The 6,000-nt window shown below is 37.0% G+C and overlaps 1 long non-coding RNA gene across 1 annotated transcript in view; it reads left to right on the forward strand.

The window, feature by feature from the left end:
- LOC143665489 (uncharacterized) overlaps positions 1-3,834 on the forward strand; it is a 98,454-nt gene extending 94,620 nt beyond the window's left edge. Inside the window, exon 4 of the long non-coding RNA XR_013167005.1 lies at positions 3,150-3,834. This is a non-coding gene — a long non-coding RNA (uncharacterized LOC143665489). The remainder of the gene's footprint in view (positions 1-3,149) is intronic.
- Positions 3,835-6,000: the final 2,166 nt, after the last annotated feature.

Genomic DNA, 6,000 nt, shown 5'->3' on the forward strand with positions numbered 1-6,000 from the left:
TGACTAGTTACTTTGTCTCTCAGACATACTTTAGTTCCGCCATTGCCTGGGGCAGTGCTGGAGCCTGACAGTGCTTGCAGTAATATCTAATGAGCTGCTTAAGAAGTGAAAAAAAAGGAAAAAGTGTCTTTTCAGAGCAGGACTCACACTCCTCACATTTGCAAATCAAGAGTGTGAGTTGGTATGTCACTCTATATATGTCCAGGCTCTATGTGCCTTCTTTCCTTGGTGTCCAGTCCTTTTCCACTATTTTGTGCTATCCAACTCAAAAAGCCTGTTTTTTTTCTTTTTTCCTGTCAGCCCCACCTTCTCTCTCTGCTGGGGCAAAAACTTCTAGTTTCTTTAGCACTTATTCCAGGTTTATCTGTGCTGGGGACCTGTTTTGAGAAGTCAGAATTTGTTTATAAACTCCACAATTGGAACTTGGTTGAGCTAAGCTCATTAGATATTACTGCAAGCACTATCAGGCTCCAGCACTGCCCCAGGCAATTGCGGAACTAAAGTATGTCTGAGAGACAAAGTAATTAGTCAGCTAAAAGGGGTTAATTCCCTGAAAAAAAAAGGGGGGGAGGTTAATTCGTTTTAGAGCATATATTCCCCCAGACGCTACTAGTAGAGTCTGTTTCCTTTACCCTTGGGGAACCAGCCTGCTTGCCCATGGGGGAGGGGAGCCAACCTTTGCAACTTGGAGGACTTAAAGTTCTGTGTGAGATCTCAGCCATTCCACCTGGTCCGTACTGGTGAATTCTGGGTGTCCAGTCACTGATGTACCCCAGCAGTTGTTCTGTACTAGCTTCTCTGGAGGAGGAACTAGCTTCTCTGGAGGAGGAACTAAATTTACTAGCTTCTCTGGAGGAGGAACTAAATTCCACATCTCTCTATGTCGCCATCTTTCCCCATCCTCTGAATTATTTTTTATGAGAATAGACTTTTAAAAATTTTCTTAATTGTGAAAATAACCAAAAATTTCTTAATTTTTAGTTTTCTTAATTGTGAAATATAACATATATACAAAAAAAGCAATACATTTCCAAGTACTTTTTTTTTCTTTTTTTTGAATGGGCAGGCACCAGGAATTGAACCTGGGTCTTTGGCAAGGCAGGTGAGAATTCTGCCTGCTGAGCCACCATCACACCACCCAATTTCCAAACACATTTTAACAAGTAATTATAGAGCAGATTTTAAAGTTTGGTGTGGGTTACAGTTCTGGAAAGACACTGGAAAGCATAAGAAATATCAATATAATAATCCAGCAGTCATACTCATTTTTTCTTTTTTGTAAAAAATAATGTATGTACAAAAAAGCAATAAATTTCAAAATACATCACAATGATTATTTGTAGAACAGATTTCAGAGTTTGGTATGGGTTACAATTCCACAATTTTAAGCTTTTTACTTCTAGCTGCTTTAAGGTACTGGAGACTAAAAGAAATATCAGTATAATGATTTGACAATCATAGTATGAGAATAGAGTTTCAAAAATAATTAAAAAAATCTAGCAAGTCAAATTAAAAGCTAGAAATGATACTTGAAAAAATCTTCTAATCAGTAATAAGAAAAAGGCAAAGAAAATGGATAACTTCTGATATAAAAATCATAAATAGCTAATGCAGCATATGAAAAATGTTCAGTCACAGTAATCAGATAAATACAAATTAAAATAATAACACAAACAGTGAAACTTAAGTTAAACCATGTACTACAGTTAGTAGTACAATTATAAAAATGTGTTTTTATTCTTTGTAACTAATGCATCACACTAATGCAAAGTGTTAATAACACAGGGGTATGTGGGAATCCTGTATTTTAAGCATGATTTTCTGTAAACTCACAACTTCCCTAATTTAAATAATTATAATAGGATTGAATTGTGAAAGATCAAGAGGTATAAAAATATAAAAATTAAAGATAATTTCCAGTGTGGCAATAATAATGGCTAACATTTGTTGAGTGCTCACTTTGTTAGATATAGTGCTTGGTGCTTTACTTTACAACATATTTATTCAACATGAGTAACATTTGTAGTAGGTATCACTGTCAATTCTAACTTTGCAGATGAAGAACTAAGGCAGAATGATGATGACCAACGTGTCCAATGACGTTGAGCTAATAAGGAACAATGCCCGAGAGTTCCATATGCTAACCATTATATTGCACTGCTTCAGAGGTGTCAGGGGAATAGGTGTCACCGCACAGGTTTGGGGGTGTGTGGGGGTACAAATATTCTGAAAGTCAATATTGATCTCTCTTTGGGCTATGGAACCTCTGGTTTACTTCTGCAGCAGATGATCATCTCTGCTTCTCAATGTTCAGAGGACTCCTTTACGTCCTTTTACTTTATCCTTTTCTTCCCATAAGACTTATCTCCACAACTCAAACTTATAATTTTATATCCTGTGTCAATATACCTCTGCTAAGGAATTTACTTGCCTTGGTACTCATCTTTTGTTAACAATCAGATTTGAATTCAATTTTATCTTAGAACATCAGTATATCATTAGGTCAATTACATATACAATGCATAGATCTAAAGAAAATTGTCATTGTGTAGATATAAAATGTTGCCATCTAAACTTATGAATTACTTGTCCTGTCATGAGGCACCCCAGGAATGATAGACATTGAGAAGTTTAAGCCTCTCAACAAAGAAGGGGGAAGATTGATTCAAAAGGTATGGTGCTGTCCTGGAGAAGACAGCACGGATTGAGAACATGATATGTTGAAGAGTCTGGGAATACAGAGCTACAGCAAAAGAGTGGGGACCTCCAGAAATTGGAACAGGAAGACTCCTGCTGGGCTGAAATGGCCATCATTAGAAAAGATGTGATTGTACCAACACCATACTTTACAATTGTGTCCAGAGTCAGCTCTCACCTGGATGATCCCATGGGGCTGGTCACTCAGAAAAAGAAGGTATGCTTGCTTTGGGGATGGACTGTTTTTAATGACTCCCTATGTAAATATCTCTATTAGACTGTCTTAAGTACCAAAAGCAGTGTTTCTTAACTTGTTTTGCTCCTCTGCACACAGGCTGTTACTTGGACAAAATGCCCATCAAGTTATAAGTTATTCCCTGCAACTTTTCGTTTCTGCTCAAGAAGGTGTATTATAGGTAGTTTTCAAGCTGCACATTTTCTCCCTCCCATAGTTCTGTTGTGTACCACCAGCTTCAGGAGTATCCTTCCCACATCCTCCTAGAGAATCATCCCTTTAGATAAAGAAGAAGCACTTGGGAAAAATATGAATATGATTTATTTCACCAAATCAGGAACTCCTGAAATTAAAGAAGCACAACACCTCACAAAAACCCAGATTTGTATAGAGTAAACGTCCGCCCCTCCATATCAAGCTGCTCAAGGCCCGAGGGGCAGCTGCCTGCTGATCCAACCTCCTTCTCCGGAGCCTCCCACCCAGCGTCTGGCATTGCCACATCTTTAATTGCAATTCTGTTATGTTAATGAGAATGTAGCCCCTGGCACTATTTTTCTATGTCTATAAACAGTACCCAAGAATGTACTCATGAGCTATGCTTATTTGTATATGGATATGTTTAATTTCCAATGATTCTATTAAATTACTTAACTTTACATCTGATGGTGATAATTCAAGGTAATTTAGCACATTTGAAAAGAAGCGTTTCTGAATTAGTCATCTAAGGGTGTTTAATTACCTATAGTTTGAGAAAGATACGATACTGTTCACTAAAAATAGAGAATTAACTCTAGGGCCTATGGAGAGACATTTCTCTGGGAGAGAAAAAGTAGGGGTGTGTTTGGGTATTCTGGAAAGTAGCAGCACCTTTGTGTTGAAAACAACAAAATGAAAAGATTATTTTTGTTGGAAAGCAATACAGAATCAGTTTAAGTTACTTTAGCATGTAAGATCTGTTAGCAAATTAAATAATAACTAATTAGAAACAATTAACAGTAATAACAAAGAATACAAGTTAAAATTTGTGGATTTTGGCTAATTAAAGTTATTGAAGTAAGTTATTATTATAGCAAAATAAGAAAGAGGGTGGTTTTTATATTTAGAAGTAACTTTTCCTTTATGTTATTGATTTATTTTGTCTGGCAAATAATTTGGCTGATGTATTTTTAAATCTAAAATATACCCCTATTTTATTCACACACTGTCTAAGTGTTTCTTTGGTGTTTTAAATTTTCCAATTCTAGAGCTGTCCATGGCTGGTGTAGGTGCAGGAGAAATTTTACATGTTCCATAAAACTGAGAGTAAATCATGTTAACTAGGCAACAGGGAGAAGGAAAAGCAAGAATAAATGCTCTTTGTCAAATAAACAAGGCAGCGTGGTCTTTCCAGCTCAGGTTTTGGTTTCAGAGATACTGAAGAGTGTTTCCTAATCTCTTTGGAACCATTAATAGTTCCAGCAATGGGGGACAGGAGCCTCAGGGTGCCTGCAGATGTGGCCTTTCAAGTACCCTTGTGTTTCTCTCGTTTAGACGCTCCATGACCAAAAGTTACTGAGGCATACCTCTTCTGTGAGATGCTAAGGTACTGGACAGACTTGAATAGAAAAACCAACTTTTGAGTTAGCAGTTCTTCTTATTCCTGTATTCTCATCCTGGATTTTCCTGAGATTGCAAGGTCTGAAATTTTGGGTCCTGGCGGACTGGGAACAAACCTGGGGAGGAGTGGAGGGGCAATAGGTGTAAGGGAAGACCTGGTGCAATGCTGATGGCCAACACGGTGGCCTGGGGGGAAAATGGTTTTGGTTTGATCCATTCTCCCACTGTTCCAGCTTCAGTAAATTTGTCCAAAAGATTCAAACGTTCACATGAGAAAGTGAAATACTCAGTGACAGCAGCCTGAAAACTACAAGTAGCCTAGGAGTTTTGGGTAAAATACCAATCTCAAAGCACACACACACAGAATAAAGATTTTGTGCTGAGGAAGATCTAAATTTAGACAAAAGCAACAACTGGAAACCTGTGGCATTCTTTACAGATTGTATGTGGCTTGTGGTGACTACTGTTTGCACAAGGAACCGTGGATCATGATTTGTTCTTCTTTCAGAGTGATAATGAGCTAGCTCAGGCTAGAACCTGCTTTCCAGTATGAATCTGCTATAGAAACATGGAAATGCTCTTTATTTTATGCTCATTCTTTTGGTGAATATTCTCCATCATTTTAAAGAGCATGGGGGAAGCTTGACAAATAACTTTCCTTAAAATGGTTTAAAGATTTTTTTAATGATGTGAGAAGAGGCTCAAGTATTATCATATATCATATATTTTAACATAATGTGGCTTTTGATGGCCTCTTAGATTTTTAAGACATATTTCTGAGCATTTTTAGAAAATTTTGGAAGAAGGGCAGAACTTTTACAAAAATAATATAAACCCCATGCAGAGAACTCCAGAATACCCCACACTAGATACCCAGATCCACCAATTTTAATATATTGCCATATTTGCCATATCATTCTATCTATCTGTCTATTTATAAATCCATTTTCTGAACACTTGAGTATAGGTAGTATGCATCACACTCCTTGGACACTTATTACATGTACATTTCTTTAGGAACAAGGATATTCATTTACATAAACACCTTAATTGCAGTTATCAACTTCAAGAAATTTAACATTGATATGAAACTTATATTCTATATTCCATTTTCATATGTCCTGATAATATCCCTTTGAGTTTTTGCTCCTTCTTTGTTAGATCCCACCCAAGATCACGTTGATATGTGATCAATTGCCATTGTCTTTTTAGTTACCCTTTATTTCTTTTTTAATTGTGGGAACATAAATACAAAATAAAATTTCCCATCTCATCCATTCCCAAGCATGTCATTCAGGGGATTAATCACATTTACAATAATGCAGTACCTTCACCTGCTCCATTACTAAAACTTTCCCATCTCCCCAAACAGAAACTCCACACCCATGATGTATGAAGTCACCATGTTCCTGCTCCCTGCTCTCTGCCCCTGGCAACCTGTTTTCTAATGTCTGTCTCTCTGAGTGTCTGAT

This window comes from Tamandua tetradactyla, chromosome 21 (genome assembly GCF_023851605.1).
Source record: "Tamandua tetradactyla isolate mTamTet1 chromosome 21, mTamTet1.pri, whole genome shotgun sequence".
Classification (NCBI taxonomy): Eukaryota; Metazoa; Chordata; class Mammalia; order Pilosa; family Myrmecophagidae; genus Tamandua; species Tamandua tetradactyla.